This window comes from Lynx rufus, unplaced genomic scaffold (genome assembly GCF_022079265.1).
Source record: "Lynx rufus isolate CCGP_SWC_20201006 ecotype Redwood Valley unplaced genomic scaffold, mLynRuf1.p SCAF_13, whole genome shotgun sequence".
Taxonomy (NCBI): Eukaryota; Metazoa; Chordata; class Mammalia; order Carnivora; family Felidae; genus Lynx; species Lynx rufus.
The window spans coordinates 58,110,433-58,130,559 of record NW_025814827.1 but is presented as its reverse complement, the minus strand read 5'-3'; the positions used below and the strand labels follow the sequence as shown (position 1 = coordinate 58,130,559).

Genomic DNA, 20,127 nt, shown 5'->3' with positions numbered 1-20,127 from the left:
ATTTATTGAATATTGTCACAAAAGCTTTGGAAACTTGGGACAATTCTCAGGACACTTCCTCATTGTTCAATGAAGTCTATAATTTATACCTTTTGTTTTTTTTTAATTCCTAAACGTTCTTGTAATTGTTTTAATGACATGTATTTGTAAGGTCAAGAACATTATCCAAATGCAGTGATTAACTGGAGAACAATCTCAGTGAAGAATGGTCTACTATATTCAACTCACTCAAATCAATGAAAACTCTAATTTTCTGTTGGCTTAGCTCTTTCTCTTATCTACCCTCCTTATACTTTCGTCATCTGTGGCCTTTGGACGTATCTTTTCATTACCAAGATACTTCTATACAATCTTAAACTTAATCCCTTTATTTTTTCAGCTCAATATAAAAACCACCTTACTTCCAGTGATGCGTCTCTGTGAACCCTCTTTAGTAGAGTGTATTCCTTCTTTCACATACTATTACTTCAGAGGTAGGAAGAAGGGATTTGCATTTTTCTGCTTAACTGTCATTTCCAGGCCACTAATCCACTAAACAATCCTTTCAATTTTTGAAGTTTCTGTTATCCAATTGGAGTGTGTGATCCAAGGGGCTAGTGCTGGTCTGAAACTGATAGTGCCATGAAGGCAGTACTAAACTTCAGAGGAGGCAATTAAACATTTTATAGAAATTCACAGAGCAAATGTGTGGCTGTTTGAACCCAATAACAAAAAAAGTATGGTTGAATTTTCCATGTCTATTTGCTTTTTCATTTTTTGGTACTTAATTTTTATTAGTTATAAAAAGTGATAACACATTGGAAAATATATTTTTTTTAAATTGGTCCTTCACCACAGATAGTTTGAGAAGGACTAATTTACGTGACTTGCTTTCTCAACTGCACCACTGTGATCTGACAACCAAGGTTACTTTCCCACATTTTAAAAGAAACTATCTTGTCAATATTTTAGAGAAAAGCAAGGGTCACCCACATAAAACTCTTGCCTCACAATTTCTTGACTCATTTGTTCTAATAATATTTATTTTCAAACAATACCCAAAGCAGTATCTGGTTCTTAGTTCTCTTTAATCTTTAACTCTGAAACTCCACTCTTGGATCAAAAACTTCTATTCTACTTTCTTACTAAAACTGCTCTTTACTGTTGTTACTGGAATAAACACTTTATCTGGATGTGGATTTGCCTTCCCTGAATGCAATGCTTCGGCAAAACAACCATCTGTCAACTTACAGAATGCCATGTGTACCATCACAGTATTCTACATAGCCTTGTTCTGATCAAGATCATTTCACAGCAAATCAGCAAAAGAAGCGTGACAATATTGTAGGTCTACGCTTATGGAATTCACTGACCTTACCATGTTCCCCAACTTCTTGACATAGTTGGCTTGATAAAACAGGAATGGATTTTTGTACACTTGGTTGTAATGTCAGTTAGGTGGCAATATCTTGTGGAACTAGGGCGAAGTTCTCCATGACAGTGTGCATGCTCTAAATCAGGGTATTATACATACTGGCCTTTTCATCCATTGCCAGTATTCATGGGTCAGAGAATTAAGAGGTAAAATGAGAATGGCCTCATTCACTTACTTCTAGTGATCTACCAGCAAAATTTTTGCTTCCCGTCTCTGCAAACAGAGGTCCTGATAATACAGAGTTCTTAGCTCCAAAGGGACAAAAACGTCCACCTAGAGACATAGCAGAAATTCCAGTAAACTGGAAGTTGAAGCACCTGGCTAGCTCAGTCGATAGAGCATGAGACTCTTAAACTGGAAGCTGAAACTGCCACCTGTTTGCTTGGGGCTCCTCATGCCTCTGAATCAGTATGTAAGGAAAGGGGTTACTGTACAGGCTGGGTAAGTGATACTGACTACCAAGGGGAAACTGGGTTGCTACTATACAATGGTGGTAAGGAAGAATATATATCGAATACAGAGATCCTTTAGGGAGATCTTATATTAATCTTATTATATTCATCTATACCTATTGCTATTGAATACATTCTTAAAGATGAGAGTGAAGTAAAGATATAGTCAGATAAATGAGAACTGAATTCAACAACAACAAATGTATATCAGAAAAGAGAAAGGGAGAAAGGAAGAAAGGAGGAGGGAGGGAGGAAGAGAAAAAATGAGAACGAAGAAAATGCTAAAACAAATTCAAGTTAAGGAAAATATGACAAAATGAAATAAATGAAACAAATGAAACTTTGAGATTCTTACAATTTAACTATGTGGTGTGTTTATTATAGTCCCAAGGTTATGCAAAGTACCACAGATTAAAAAACTAAAAATTGTTAAGATGTCAATCCCCCTACCTGCTAAAGATCTAAAGATTCAACACAATCTAATCATAATCCCACCAGGATTTTTATGGAAACTGATTATCTGATTTTAATATTTATAGGAAAAAGCAAAGAGTCTATAATAACTAAAATAAGCTTTAAAAAGTACATTGAAAAGGCTTCCAATGCCTGATATCAAAAGATACAGCAATCAATGCATTGTGGAATTTACATAAGGATAGACAAATAGATCTTTATAATAGTATAGCATGCCCATAAACAAACACATACTTATATGGTCAATTAACTTTCAAAAATTGGCACCAAGGCTATGACGGGGGGGAAAAAAACCCACCTTTTCAACAAATAGTGCCAGAACAACTGAATAGTAACTGGTTAAGGAAATAAACCCCAATCTTTATCTTACACCATATACAATAGTTAATTCAAAGTATCACAGATTAAAAGTAAAAACTAGGGGTGCCTGGGTGGCTCAGTTGGTTAAGTGTCTGACTTTGGCTCAGGTCACGATCTCACAGTTCGTGAGTTTGAGCCTCGCATCAGGCTCTCTGCTGTTGGCGCAGAACCTGGAACCTGCTTCGGATTCTGTGTCTCCCTCTCTCTCTGCCACTTCCAGACTCGTGCTCTGTCTCTCTTCCTCTCTCAAAAATAAATAAATATTAAAAAAATATTTTTAAAGCAAAAAATTAAAATAATAAAACTTATAGATGAAAACATAGGACAATATCTTTGCAAACTTGGGATAAGGTAAGATTTCTTAGACAAGATATATTTAAAAATTAATACATTATTTTTATGGTTTCAGGTTTCACATTTAGGTCCTTAATCCATTTTGAATTATGTCTCCTGAGGCAAAGGAAACAAAAGCAAAGATACACTATTGGGTCTACATCAAGATAAAAAGCTTCTGCACAGAGAAGGGACCAATCAACAAAACTAAAAGGTCATCTAGGGGCGCCTGGGTGGCGCAGTCGGTTAAGTGTCCGACTTCAGCCAGGTCACGATCTCGTGGTCCGGGAGTTTGAGCCCCGCGTCAGGCTCTGGGCTGATGGCTCAGAGCCTGGAGCCTGTTTCCGATTCTGCCCTCTCTCTCTGCCCCTCCCCCGTTCATGCTCTGTCTCTCTCTGTCCCCAAAATAAATAAACGTTGAAAAAAAAATTAAAAAAAAAAATAAAAGGTCATCTACAGTATGGAAGAGGATATTTACAAATGCCATATCCAAAAAAGGGTTGGTATCCAAAAAATATAAAGAACTTATATAACTCAGCACTCCAAAACAAATAATCCAATTAAAAAATGGGCAGAAGATATGAACAGACATTTCTCCAAAGACATCCAGACACATAAGTTCATCATCACTTATCATCATGGAAATGTAAATCAAAATTGCAATGAGATATCACCTCACATCTGTCAGAATGGCTAAAACCAACAACACAAGAAACAAGAGGTGTTGGGGGAGGATGTGGAAAAAACGGAACACTCGTACACTGTTGGTCGGCATGCGCACTGGTGTAGGCCCCCCTGGAAAACAGTATGGAGTTTCCTCCAAAAGTTAAAAATAAAACTACTCTATGATCCAGTAATCACACTAGTGGATTTTTACCCAAAGAATACAAAAACAGTAATTCAGAGGCATACATACACCTTTACATTTACAGCAGTATTATTTACAAAAGCTGAAAGATATGAAAGCAGCCCAAGTGTCCATCGATTGATGAATGGACAAAGAAGAGGTGGTATCCACAACAGAATATTATTCAGCCATAAAAGGAATGGGATCTTGTCATTTGCAATGACGTGAATGGATCCAGGGTATAAGGCTAAGAGAAATAAGTCAGTCTGAGAAAGACAAACATCTTTTGATTTCATTCACATGTGGAATTTAAGAAACAACACAGATGAGCAAGGGGGGGAAAAAAAGAGAAACCAAAAACACAGACTCTTAACTATACAGAACAAACTGATAGTTACCAGAGGAAAGGCAGCTGGGGAATGGGTTAAATAGGTGATTGGGATTAAGGAGTACACTTGTTGTGATGAGCACTGGGTGATATATGGAATCGTTAAGTCACTATATTGTACACCTGAAACTAATATAACACTGTGTGTTAACTGGAATTAAAATAAAAACTTAAAATAAAAAATTGATATATTAGACTTCATTAAAATTTAAAATTGTTGCCTATCAAAATATAGAATTAAGAAAATGAATACACAAGATACAGAATGAGAAACATTAAACAATTTTTTTTTGATATTTATTTTTGAAGGAGAGAGAGAGAGAGCATGAGGGAGAGGGGCAGAGAGAGAGGGAGACACAGAATCCAAAGCAGGCTCCAGGCTCTGAGCTGTCAGCACAGAGCCCTACATGGGGCTCGAACCCGTAAACCATGAGATCATGACCTGAGCTGAAGTTGGAGCCTTAATGGACTGAGCCACCCAGGCGCCCCGAGGAACTATTTTTAATACATATATCTGACAACAGATTTTATCTACAATATGTAAAGAACTCCTACAAATCAATAATAAAAAGTAAAATCACCCAATTAAAAGATAGGCAAAAGAGCTGAACAGATGTTCAAAAAGATATATAAATAGCTAAGAAGCACATGAAAAAGTGTTCAGTATCATTAGTCACTGGGAGATGTAAATTAAAACCAAAATGATACACCACTACACACCTACTATAATAGCTACAATTAGAAATACTGACAACAATGGGGCACCTGGGTGGCTCAGTCGGTTAAGCGGCCGACTTCGGCTCAGGTCATGATCTCACGGTCCGTGAGTTCCAGCCCCACGTCGGGCTCTGTGCTGACAGCTCAGAGCCTGGAGCCTGTTTCAGATTCTGTGTCTCCCTCTCTCTGGCCCTCCCCCGTTCATGCTCTGCCTCTCTCTGTCTCAAAAATAAATAAACGTTAAAAAAAAAAATTTAAAAGAAATACTGACAACACCTGTTGGTGAGCATGTGGAGCAATCAAAACTTCCATAAATAGCTGTTGAGAGTGTGAACTGATTCAGCAACTTTGGTGAAGAATTTGCTTAATTTCTTTTGAAAATAAATACCAACCTTACAACCCAGCAGTTCTACTCTTATCTTAAAAAGAGAGTAATAGCATGTGTCCACAAAAAGACTTGCACAAGAATTCTCATAGTAGTCTTTACCATACTAGACAAACTGACAAATCCAAACATCCATCAACAGAATGAATACAAAGTGAAATACAGAATATTATACAGTGGAATATTACTTACAAAAAAGGAGCGAACTACTGATACAGAGAACAACATGGATAACTATCACAAAATTAATGCTGTCACTGTATAACTGTACTTGTATGAAGTTCTAGAACAAACAGAATAAATGTTGCTTAAAAATGTCAGAAAAGTTGTTTCAGCGAAGCTGAAGAAGGGATAATCGGTAGGGAAGGGAAATAAATGAGGATACTTTCTTGGGTTATGGAAATGTTATACGTATTTGTCAAAACTCATCAAATTGCAGATTTAATATTTATGTTATTTCTGTGTGTTGTTTTATATAAAATCAAAATTGTGAACAAATAAAAAGTAAACATTAACAGTGGAAAAATTCTCAAATTTTCAATGATCACTATACCAAAACAACACACTCACAAAAATCTATAATACACTTATATTTATAGATATATTTATTGAATATGTTTCCAGAAAAATTACAATTTAAAAGTGTATTTTATTATATATTTAACCTTCTTATAAGATCACTACAGTTTTTTACAATAGGATAATATTAATAAGAATTAATATATAAATGTACATTTTTTTCAAGGGATTATAATACTGAAATAGGCTACGAGTAACAATTAAAACCATTTTGCCCTGAATTTTTCAAGGTATTGATATTAAATATTTAAATTAATTCTACGAAGTGGTTTGGGAATCTGATCTTGTGTGATCTCAGAGCTTAGTATTATGACAGATGAGTCAAGTAGCAATTAATCAAACAAACCTGTATGCAAATGTACAAGCACAGCCAGAGTCATTTCCAAAAGAAATATGAAAACCTGCTTTGATACAGCATGTTGACAATGCAAGTTTTAAAGTGTCCAAAAGTAAGTAAGTAAGTAAATAAATAAATAAATAAAGGTCCTAACACTTTGGAGTAAACAGACAAATACTTTCTTGTGAATGATATATTCAGATTTTTACATTCCTCCTTCAGTATCTGTGTGAGCACAGGAGATAAGCTATTTGATTCCATTTACTTTTGTTTTTGAAGATAAAATTTAGCATAAATATAATCCACTAAAATGTTAACGGAAAAAAATCATTACGAAACCAGAGATGTATTAAAAAAACAAAACTGAACCAATTTGAATTTTTGTGCCCAAATGACAGTTCATGAAACCATCAAGTGGTTGTCTAAAGATGCTACTATAAAATTTTGGTTCTCTTTAAAAAGTCAGATGTTTAGAATAAAGAGTCTTCGATGACAAAAAGTTTATAAGACAGGTCCCCCAATACTTAGGAACATACACTAATTACCAAATGTTTCATAATGAGTTAATGGCTTAAATTCACACTATGTGGAATCTTGCTACTAGAGGAACACTGCCTGTTCAGGGAAATCAGGAAGGGTTTACTATTACGCTAAATAACAATATATTGGAAAAATGTCATTATGTACTTAATACAGTCTGTTATATTTTAAAAAGTGTTAGTCATAATGGTAATGAAAATTAACTTTCTGGGAAATAACTTGTTTTTGATCTCTTAAGATGGCAAAGCTATAGTAGAACTCTAGGAGTAATATGCTGATGCATAATCATCATTCTAACCAAATGACCTACAGGAATTAATACAAAGAAAGAATAACGAAACTCTTACACTACTTAAAAAAAAATGAAAACCTTAAAATAAAAATCACACTTAGAGCAAGATACAAAAGAATGAGATAAAAGATACATTTCTTACCTGCAGAAGAATAGAATACACAAATAAATGTTAACATCTTAGATACATTTTGATCCCATACACATGACTTTCTAGAGGAAAGTAAAACTAATTAATGATGTAAAAATATCATTATCAGTGATTTAGTAGGGGGTGGGAACATGGATTAACTAGAAAGAGCATGAGGGAACTTTCTGGGGTGACAATAATGTCCTCCTAGATCTTTTCTGTGGTGGTAGTTACACAGCCGTACACATTTGTCAAAAGTTAGAGAATGTACACTTAATGATTGTATACTTTAGTGTATGTAAGTTTTAAATCAAAAGGAAAAACCTGTAAAAATGTTGAACTCTAGCTAATGATTTCCTATGTTGAAGAATTTAGGGTCCTATGTACTTATGCCTGGATCTACCTGAAATGCATCAACTAAGTGAAATGAATTGATCAACAGAGGGAAGGATGAATAAATGTAGAAATAAATGTAATAAATTACTTTTAGGAAAATATTAACAATGGATTCCAAGTGGTTGGTGAATAAATGTTTGCGGTTAAGGTTCTTATGACTTTGCAATATGTTAGAAATATTTCCTAATAAAATGCTGGCAAAAGTTGAAAGTACAAATGAAAAAGGCTATGACACTACAATACTTAAGTAGAATTTGAAGTAATAAATATAAAAAAGATAACAACATGAATGGAGCTAAAGAATATTATAGATGGAATCATGGTTACCAGAGGGGAGATGGGCTGGGGGATGGGTGAAATAGGTGACTGGGATTAGAGGAATGTACTTGTGATGAGCACTGGGTGATGTATAGAATTGCTGAATCATACTATTGTACACCTGAAACTAATATAACACTGTATGTTAACTTACTGGGATTAAAATAAAAAACTTAAAAAAGATAACAATACACATTTCATAGGAATAGTGAGATACAGTTATCCTAAAAATTTAAGTACATCACCACATGGCTTTAAAAGAACTAAGACAAAAGGTGACAGAATTAAAAAGAGAGATATTCATCCTAATTGTTTGGTAGTTTCTTTTATTTTTATTATTTTTTCAACTTTTTTAAAAAGTAGGCTCCATGTCCAATGTGAGGCTTGAACTCACGACCCCAAGATTAAGAGTCTCATACTTTACCGAATGAGCTAGCCAGACACCCCATCATTTGATAGTTTAAACATGTCTCTCAGAAACTGATAAAACAAGCAACAATAAATCTATAAACATAAAATTCAAATACATGACTAATCTACTTTGCTTAAATAACATATAGATAACACTACATTCAGCCAACTGCAAAATACACAATATTTTAAATACTACATATCTAATAAATAGGGACTGTTTTAGGTCCTAAGGCAGGTATCAACAAGTTTCTAAAGACTGAATCATATAGATTGTTTTCCCACCATGTAATTAAATTCCAACTCAATGACAGAAAGATAATCTCAAATTGCCTCATGTTTAAGTATTAAGCAACACATTTCTAAATGATTCACAAGTGAAGGAAGAAATCACACTTAGAAATTAAAAACAGGGGAACCTGGGTGGCTCAGTCAGTTAAGCGTCCAACTTCAGCTGAGGTCATGATCTCACAGTTTATGGGTTTGAGCCCTGCATCGGGCTCTGTGTTGACAGCTCGGAGCTTGGAGTCTGCTTCGGATTCTGTGTCTTTCTCTCTCTTTGCCCTTTCCCCACTCATGCTCTGTCTGTCTTCTCTCTCTGCCCGCCCCCGCCCCACCACCAAAATAAATACACATTAAAAAAGACAAAAAATAATAAAAAGAAACTAAAAACATATTTTGAGGTATATAGTAATGAGATACAACTTATCAAAATTTGTGTGATACAACTAAAGCAGTACCTGAAGAAAAATTAATAGTTTTCATTGAAAAGACCAAGGAGACTCAAAATTGCTAAAATAACAATCTTCCTTTAATTGATCTTTAGAGTCTATGCAATTCCCATCAAAATAATAGCAGATTTTTTTTTTAATGGAAAATGACAAGCTGAACAAAGGACACAGAATAACTAAGGAAAAACTGAAGAACAACAACACTGGATCCTTACACCATCACAAATCAAGACACAATATAATGCTACAGGAATTAAGACATAGTATAGTATTAGTGCAGGGATAGAAAATTGCACCAACAGAACACAGTCCAGAAAGAAACCCACACATACCCCTATAGCTCACTGGGGACGGGAGAGCAGTACACGATCTTTTTAATACATGATGTTGGGGCCAGTCAACTGGTTTTCCATATAAAGAAAACGATATACCTTGACCATATGAAAATTAATTTGAAACAGATCAAGACCTAAATGTGAAAGCTAAAATAATTAAGCTCCTAAAAAAAAGCATTACAGAGTGTGTTCATTATTGTGGGAATAATAAGGGTTTCTTTCCTTTAAAAAAAATTCTTTTTAATGTTTATTTATTTTTGAGAGAGACAGGAGACAAAGTGCAAGCTGGGGAGGTGCAGAGAGAGAGGGAGACACAGAATCCGAAGCAGACTCCAGGCTTTGAGCTATCAGCACAGAGCCAGATGCAGGGCTTGAACTCATGGACCATGAGATCATGACCCAAGCTGAAGTCGGATGCCCAACTGACTGAGCCACCCAGGTGCCCCACAAGGGTTTCTTAAATAGAACACAAAATGCATTAACCTTAAGAAGAAAAAATGATAAATTTGACTTCCTTAAAATTAAGAACTTTTGTTATCAAAAGACATCAATAAGAATAAAAATGCAAGCCAAAGACTATACAAGTATCTGTACCCAATTTATATAAATCAGTAAGAAAAAAACAGACAACCAAATTTAATACTGGGCAAAAGCCTGGAACAGACACTTCATAAGGGAGGATATCAAAATGGCCACTAATTATAGGAAAAGGTATTCAACATCATTAGTCATTAGAGAAATACAAATTAAAGCCTCAATGCAATAAGACCACATATCCATCAAAATGACAGAAATTAAAATGAATAAAGATACCAAGTGTTGACCCTCACAACTGGAAGCCACTTCCTTACGCTGCTGGTGTAAACTGGTACAACTCTGGGAAAACATTTGGAATTAATTACTAAAGCTAAACCTATGCCAGGCATTCTCCTGTGTATATGCTATATATGAACCACAGGGAATAAATTCTAACATTGACCAAAAAATATGTACAAGAACATCCATAGTATTTCATTCATAATAGGTCAAGATTAGAAACAACCTGTATTTCTATCAACTGGTGCATATGTAAATAAGAGTATAACCATACAATGGAACATAACACTGTAAAGAAAAAGATACACTGTTGATAACTATAACAATACAGATCAACACACAAGAATAACAATGGGTGAAGGAAGTCAGACACAAAAGAGTACATGGCATGATTGCTTTCATATTAAGTTTAAAAACATGCAAAATGACCTATGCTGTTAGAAGAATAGCGATTACTCTTGACAAGAAATTCTGACAGAAAAGACATATGAAGGCATCTCTGGAATGTTGAAATGTTCTTTTAAATATATACAAAACAATATTACATTTCATTGTATTTGGTTTTTCAAATTGTTTTCTTTTTTGTGATGACCACTTTTAAGATTTACTGTTAGCAACTTTCAAATATGCACATTATTAACTATAGTCACCATGTTGTACATTACATTCCCATGACTTCATTATTCTATAATTGGAAATTTGTACCTTTGACTCGCTCATTTCTCTCCCTCCACTCCCCGCTTGTGGCAAACACGATTCTATTCTCCTCAGCTATGAGCTTGATTAATTATCATCGTTGTTTTTTAATTCCACATAAAAGTGAGATCATATGGTATTTGTCATTCTCTGACTTATTTCACTTAGCATAATACCCTCAAGGTCCATGTTGCGGCAAATGGTAAAGATTTCATTCTGTTTTTTTTTTTAACAGCTGACTAGTATTCCATTGTGTATATATATATGTATGCATATATATACACACCATATTTTCTTTACCCATTCATCCACATGGACACTTGTGTCTGTATCTTAGGTATCGAAAATAATGCTGCAATGAACATGGAGATGCATATTTATCTTCCTGAATTAGTGTTTTCATTTTCTTTGAATAAATACCAAGAAGTGGAACTGATGATCATACGGTAGTTCTATTTTTATTTTTTGAGGAACCTCCAAACTATTTTCCATAGCGGCTGCTATGGAAATTTACAATTCCCACCAATTTACATTCCCACCAATAGCACACAGGGTTCCTTTCTCCACATCTTTGCCAACACTTGTTATCTCATGTTTCAGATAACAGCCATTTTAGCAGATGTGAAGTGATATCTCATTGGATTTCATTTGTATTTCCCTGCTGCTTAGTAATGTTGAGCATCTTTTCATGTACCTGTTGGCCATCTCTGTATCTTCTTTGGAAAAATGTCTATCAGATTCCCTGCTCATTTTTTAACTGAATTGGGTTTTCTGCTATTGAGTTTTAGGAGTTCTTTACACATTTTGGATACTAACCCCTTATCAGATACACGATTTGCAAACATTTCCTCCCATTCAGTAGGCTGCCTTTTCCTTTTTGTTGATGACTTTTTTTTTTAAAGTTTATTTATTTGTTATTTTGAGAGACAGAGAGACAGAGACAGAGAGAGAGAGGCAGAGACAGAAAATCTCAGGCAGGCTCCACACTGTCAGTGCAGACCCTGATGTGGGGCTCAAACTCACAAACTATGAGATCATGACGTGAGCCGAAACCAAGAGCCAGCCACCCAACTGACTGAGCCACCCAGGTGGCCCTGTTGATGCTTTTATTTTCTGCAGAAGCTTTTCAGTTTAGTTCCACTCATTTATTTTTGCTTTCGTCGCCAAATCTAAAAACTCATCACCAATACCAGTGTCAAGGAGCTTACACCCTCTATTTTCTTCTAGGAATTTCATGGTTTCAGGTCTTACATGAAAGGCTTTAATCCATTTTGAGTTAGTTTTTATGTATGGCATGTGACAGTAGTTCAGGTTCATTCCTTACAATGTGGCTGTCCAGTTTTCCCAACACTATTTATCGAAGACACTGTCTTTTCTGCACTGTGTTTTCTTGGCTCCTTTAATTGAACATATATGTGTGGGTTTATTTATGGGTTCTCTATTCTACTGAGATTGATCCATCTTGATCTATGTGTCTGTTTTTATGCCAATACCATACTGTTTGGATAACTGTAGCTTGTAAGATAGTTTGAAATCAGGGGCTACAAATGTTCTATATCTTGATCTGAGTGATGCTTTCATGAGTATATATATATGTAAAAATCAATCAAATCTTTCACTTAAGATTTGCACACTTTACTGTGTTATACCTCCATTAAAATTTTTTTTAAATACAAGCTTTAACTTCCATAGTGTTCATATCTATTCCTTTCTGATTTTTGTTTAAACCCTCATTACCTCTTGCATGAATTATTATAGTAGATTCCCAACTGTCTCCTTAGCCTTAGACTTTTAAACTTCAGGAGGTCCACACTGCTTAGAGAATAAAGTCCAAATTCCTTAGCATTTTATTCACCATTTCTATTTATAATTTTTTCTAAGAAGGCAATTTGGAAGTATATACTATTTTAAAATGTTTATAGTCTCTAATCCAGTATTTCCATTTCTAGGACTTTTCCTAAGGAAATAAACATAGATACACATAGAATTTAGCTACAAAAATGTTCACAGTATCAAAAAAATAGAAAAAAAAATAAACACCCTCTCAAACAGCAGATGAGTTTGACAAATCTTAATATATCCACATTATAAAATTACAAGACTATCTGACAAAATATAAAATCAAAGTGAAAAATCTGATTAACTCGTATGTACTGATATAATATGGACTGAAAAAAAAAGACAATCTGTGTATGATTTTTTCTAGGAAATGACTTTACAAGCAAATTTTACCTTCTTGTTTATGCTTTCCAAAATTACCTATAGTTGGAAAAAGTTTGTAAAATTTTTATAATAAGAACTAAGAAAAGTTATTAGAATAGAACAAATATAAATAAGATATCTTAGCAAGATTGACTGGAAAAAAACATGCACAGGCAAATAATTATAGGATAAGACAGGGAAGAAAATTAACAAACTGACAGGGGAAAAAATTAATAAAAATTTTACAGTCACTATAATAAAGAATGTTAAACATGTTTCTTACTCTTCCTGAAAAGTAAAACTCTAAATGTTATGATTTATTTCCTTTTCAAGTATGAACTTTTTATCAAACTTCTAATAACTTACAAATCATTATTTTGTATCTATTATATGTTAGGCACTGTGCCAATCATTAGGGATACAAAGTGACGGCAAACACTAACAATGGAGAGGTTAAGAAACTAGGCTATCCTTTCCTGTTAATATGGAAAGTTAACTTTGATGGTTATTATCAATGGCCAAGATTTTGGTTTTTCACTTCAAGTGGATTTGTTAGTTTAGGCTACACTCCCTAATCTCAGTCTGCTTTCCACAGTGACTTCAGTTCACATAGAATATCATGGGAAGAATTCATAACCAGGCGAGGAATGTACTAATGTGGACTCCTGGACTATGTGATACAATAGAAGAATTCTAATTTCTAAATTATTTATACTTTTTCTTCAAATGTATTCCCTCTCTTTTACTGCTTCTGGATCTGTCTTGATGAATGTGTGTTAAAATATCCCAACATTTAGTTCTTTCCCCCCTCAAATCCATAAAAAAATTACAGAGAAAAATATCTGAAATATATTGACTCCACTAATTGCAATACCTTCAAAATGTTTATTTCAAGGCTCTTTTTCTCTTGACTACCACTCATTACAGCACTCCAAGATGAACAAAGAACTCCAATACATGCACGGAGCAGATTTTTACTGTCCAGGATCCTGCCGACTGTGACTCTTTAGTTTCCTCTTTAAGGGAAACTCTTTAAGGGGCAGTCTGTAGGCCATCACTGTAATGAGTTCCTGGTTCCTCACCCATCACAACCCCAAGCCGGGTTAAAATATCTACAATACCACACTGCATTCGAGATCTGAATATTGCTACAAGAAATCATGCAACTTCCCTGACAGGTTTCACTTCAAATTCATTATCGAATTCTTAAATGGACATTCTGCTCTGCCTGGCACCCTACGTTTCTAAAGTTATGTTCATTTACACACAAACCAAGACAACTGTTTCAAACTATCCTGAAAAGTAAAACTCTAAATGTTATGATTTATTTCCTTTTCAAGTACGAACTTTTTATCAAACTTCTAATACCTTACAAACCTTTATAAATCTTCAGCACCATCTTTTGACCCATCACACTGAGAATCTAAATGAACTTTAGGACACCTCACTCCCTAAATTTATTAACTTGAAAGGATATGCATCCATCTGAGTTCTTGTATTCCTCTGTTACAATGGAAGCAGTTTCCCTCTTGCTAGCAAAAAACAACTCTTTCACTTATATTCTAGATCCTATCCCCTCTGAATCTACTTATCTACTCCAGAACTTTCCTACTACAGTTACCTTTTTTCTCTCTTAAAATCACTTTTTCTTTCCTGGTTCATTTCCATCAACATATCAATTACATGCCCTAAAAAAGAAAAACCTTTCCATGAACTGTAAGCTCCCTCTCCATCTATTGCCAATTTCTCTACCTCCATTACAGGGGTAAGAAGTTGTATGCATTCACTGTCTTCACTTTCTCACTTTCCATTCTTTCCTCATACTACTCCAATGTGGCCTCTGTCCTGGACCAAACTCTTGTCAAAGCCCTCAACATCTTCCATGTGATCAAATCTACAAGTAACTGTTCCATTTTCCCTTTGCTCAACCTCTCAACACCATTTAAGGGAATTAATCACTCTCACTTTTTGCAAACACTTTCTTGCCTCCTCTGACACCACATTCTCTTCTGTTTCCTTCAACCTCATTGGCCATCCTTCCCAATATCCTATGTGGTCCCCTTCTACTTTGTCCAACTGCTAAACATTGGCACACCACCAAGCTTTTTCTCAATGATCTTTCCTCAGTTCCATCTAGTCCTAAACTTTAATTATTGCTGATGGCTGCAATAATCAAATGCCTGCTCAATATTTCCAGGTGAGAGTCATCTTAAATATATCTCCTCCAAGACAATGTAACTTCCTTCCCCAAATATACTGACCTCCTCCCAAAACCCATCACAATAAATGGGGCAAATATCTACATAGTCTTTGAGCCCCAAATATTGGAGTCAGCCTTAAATCTTCTTGCTCTCTTATGCCCAAAACCAATCTGCCATCAAGTCCTATTCACTATACTATTGAGATATTTCCCAAATCTGCCCACCTCTACACTCTACACTCTCTAAATCTACACTTGTCTCTCTGAGCCCTCACTGGTGTCATCTTTTGCATGGACTACTGCAATAGCCTTTCTCTTTCAAAACTGCATTTAGATCCAATCTGTCCTCCTTACCATGGCCTATAAGACCATACAGATTTGTCTGCTGCCTATCTCTTCTAACGCATCACTTGCTACTATCTTCCTTGCTCATTGTACTTCAATCACATTTAAGTTTGGTATTTTTATATCAGTGTCTTAAACACACTAAACTTGTTCCTTCTCTCAGGGCACTGCCTTTCCATGGTTCTTTACATGGCTAGATCCTCCTCCTCTTTCAAGTCTTAGTTCAACTATTCACGTTGACAAAGAGGCTGCCTTGATCACCCTATTTAAGCAACAGCCCCACTACCAATTGCAGTCACTCCCAACTACCTTTTTACTTTCAGTAAATTACTACCTGAAAATACTTTATTCATTAGTTTGTTCACTATCTAAATATTTCCATATTAAAATACAAGTTCTGTAAGAGTAAGAACCTTCTATTTGGAACTAAGTTCCCAACACACGGCCCACAATAGGTGCGCAATAAAATGTAAATGAGTGAATATTTCATTAAATTCTTTTAGTTCTGTGTAGTTTGAAGTTGATTTAAAATAGCTCAGCTCATCAGTTCATTAATTCAACAAACAAATATTAAGTGCCTATACTGTCCTAAGGATAAAACTGTGACAGACACATATAAAGAAAAATAGTTCCTACTTCATGCTAGTAGGAAAGACAGTGTAATGCAGTGTGACAAGTACTTTTAACAGAATATAAAGTGAAATGTGGACAAAAAGAAGATATTTATCATTTTGTTTCATGTAAAAGATCTCTATGGAAGAGATATTTAAATTAGGCTTGAAGTAGTGGTCTACTTCAAAAGATAAGTGAGCAACAAGTGGAGAGAAAGCATCTTCCAGTGAGAGGGGAAACATGTGTAAAGGCAAAAAGAGTCACAAAGAAACAGACCAATTATACCTTCTGTACACCATTCAGCTGTCTTAATTTCCATTAATACTACCAGACTGGATTCAAGTCTTCCTCTTATTTGGTTTATTTTTCATTCTGCTGGAGTTGTAGCTTAATGCTTAGAATAGCACAAAGGCTATAAAGAAGGAACCTGACTAGTAAAATGTTAAGCTGAGTTTCTTTAATTACCCTGATGATTATCCCTTGGTCCTTCCATGCTTTTTGTGTTTGTCAATTTGGGACCTGAAAGATTTCAGGATCTATACTTTCCATTATAACATTTGATAAAAATGAAGTAACTAAATGATGAAAAAAAAAGTGCTAAATTTATGTTAAAGGAAGCACAAAAATGTTTTAGAAATACTTTCATCAAAAACAACAAAAGTGCACAAATTAAAAGGGTTTTATTGACTGTTGATATTTGCAATGACTCATTTCCAAAAATAGTGGTTAGTTAGGATTATCTGCATGGTGTTCAGGTGTTAGAAATTTATGATCACTAAGTCAGCCTAAAAATTTTTACCTCGCAAGCTCCTTTTCACATAGTTCATGAACTAATCTTGATCAAGCCTGGCAATACAAAGTCCGATTCTTATCAGGAAGTGAGAATAAAATGAGTTCAAGATCCATAAACATATTATCCACTATGCCTGGAGTTGATTCCAAACACCCATGTACATATAGGATTTACCACTTCTCTTCCTTCATCCTTCCTATGTTCCAAGTCTTTATGACACGTCTTCTTCTTTGGTGTTTTGAATATATTTTATCAATGCCTCTGGCCCATTTGGCTAAAGCCTGTATCCCAACCCCCATACCCATGCCTAATTTATTCAGCTCTCAGGATTGGGCCCCTCACCTCTGCACCAGGTATCAGTTGGGGCCCAATCAATAAAAATCTCTACAATATTATCCTACCAACTATAAGTATCAATGAAGCCTAGGCTGCTAGGCCCTGTCCATATTCACACCTGTCCCTGGAAATCAAAACTAGCCAAAGGTAGCCTAATTTAGCTAGAAGTCCTAGTAATGGCCTGTTAATTTTATGTGAAAACTTGACTAGGCCACCAGGTCCAGATATTTGATTAGTCATTACTTCTGGGTGTGTCTGTGAGCAAAAGACTGCCCTCCACAATGTGAGTGGGGCTCTTCATCCAACCCATTTCGAAGTCTGAATAGAATAAAAGGTAGAGTAAGAGAGAATTCCTTCTAATTGTCTTTAAACTAGGATATTGGTCTTCTCTTGCTTTTAGACTTGGACTTGGACTAGAACTTACATCATTGATTCTCCTGGTTCTCAGGCCTTCAGACTCAGACTGGAACTACACCACTGGTTCTCCTGGGTATCTAGCTTGCTGACTGAAAATCTTGAACTTCTCAACCTCCACAATCGCCTAAGCAAATAATTCCTTATAGTAAATTTCTTTATATATATCCTGTTGGTTCTGTTTTTCTGGGGAACCCAAACTAATACAAATGGTTATTTGAATGACTGTAGCTTGTAATAAGGCCAGGCCTCAAAGTTACCGAACTGCCAATCCTGGCCAGTTCTATTCCTCTGTTACTTATTGGTGTTTGGCCTGGATCCAACTGTGCCTCAAAGACTGGCCTGTATGATTTTGGACATAAATGGTCATATAGATACTCAAAAATATTTGAGTCAAATGCTTGCAGCCAATAGGAGTACTAATAGCAAGACATTAAGAGGAAATGAATAACAAGCTAAAATGAAAATTAGTCATATATAAGATTCCTTAATTTAGTGGGTAGCTTAACTAGATAGCTTCTAGAGATGTAGGAAATTTAAGATTCTAGAAAAGCTAGTGAAGAATTGGAAGTTTCTTGCTTTATCCCTTAATTCCAGGTATTTCAGTAATTTAAGTAAACTATATGAGCATTAATGGACCAAAAAATGGTTAGAAAGAATGAAAGACTGTTTGGTAAGTCAATTCCTTAATCAAACAAATGCTAATTTTAAAAATTTTAATTCATCCTATAAAAGATCTTAAGGCTCTCAGTTTTCAGCTTGAGATAGAAAAGTTGTGGGAAAAGAATTTGAGTAAATAAGAATATTAGTATTCATCTGAAAAAGATAAGATTTTAATGAGGCCAGTTCAAGTAAATAAATGATTTTAAGTTGATTTGAAAAACAAAGTTAAGTTAAACTATCAAAATCAAGAAATTTTCACTAAATCTGAAGGTCTCCAATAGCTACATAGAATGGGACTAAGGTAATCCTGGGACTTCAGAGAAGATATTGTATAATCAGAAAACAGTTGATGCTAAATAACAACTCTAAAATTAAGGTCTAATTTTGGTGGAATTCTTTCCAAAAACTCAAAATCTCAGTCTAATCATAAGGAAAACATCAGACAAACCTAAATTCAGAGACATTCCACAAAGTATCTGGCTAGTATTCTCAAAACTGTCAAGGTCTTTAAAAAAAAAAAAAAAAGGAATAATAAGCTGTTATAGACCAGAGGAGACTGGAGAGATGTGACAACTAAATGCAATGTGGTATCCTGGATTGAATCTTGGAACAGAAGGGCTTTAATGAAAACCTGATAAAATCTGAATAATGTCTGGGGTTCATAGTAATCTACCAATGTGGGTTTCTTAATTTTGATAAACTTACCACAGTAATGAGCAATGGCAAAAGCAGGGCAAAACCAAAACTGGTGAAAGATATATGGGAACTCTATACTGTAATATCTTTTTGAATTAAAAAAAATTTTTTTTTAATTTATTTTGAGGGAGGGAGAGAGGGAGAGGGAGAGGGAGGAAGCAGGGGAGGGGCAGAGAGAGAAGGAGAAGGAGAATCCCAAGCAGGCTCCATGCTGTCAGTGTGTCAGAGCCAGACACGGGGCTCAAACGCACAAGCCGTGAAATCATGACCCGAGCTGAAATCAAGAGTTGAATACTTAACCACCTGAGCCACCCAGGTGCACCCTTATACTGCGCTAACCTAGAAACATTCCTGCAAATTTAAAACTATGCCAAAATAAAAAGTTTACTTTAAAAAATTAAGGAAAAAAGTTTCCATTCAGAACTAGAATAGTAGTTCAAAAGTTCATTTTTATAATGATTATGACATAAAAACTAAAATGAATACTATTTGGTCCAGAAAGCCGGAAAACTATGCAAATTAAAAGAATTAAAAAAAAAACCAAGTCGTTCTTCATAAAACGTAATAAATACATGCAGTAGACAAATAATAAATATATTGCAATGATGGATAATATATATTTATAAATAAAGAACATATTGGTAAATATTGCCAAAGGTTGATTTATCTTTATGTATCATGAAGGAATGGTTGGCAGTCCACATTTAATTATGCTCTATGTGTATGTTTTTAGTTAAGAAAATAAATGATAAAAAATAAATCAAATGTTTGAATTCACGCTATAATTGTTTCTAAGCACTATAAACAGTTTTGGCTTCTCTCAACAATCTTGAATGATTCAAGATTGCATACAGTTGGTAGGACACAAAATGGTAAAAACAGTTGCTCATTTAAAAAGTTTAAGGACTTTTTCCA

At 34.8% G+C, this 20,127-nt stretch overlaps 1 protein-coding gene across 1 annotated transcript in view; it reads right to left on the bottom strand.

Annotated features, from left to right (window-relative positions):
* The window catches only part of MIPOL1 (mirror-image polydactyly 1), a 239,146-nt gene that overhangs the window by 181,604 nt on the left and 37,415 nt on the right, over positions 1–20,127 (bottom strand). The window lies entirely within an intron of this gene.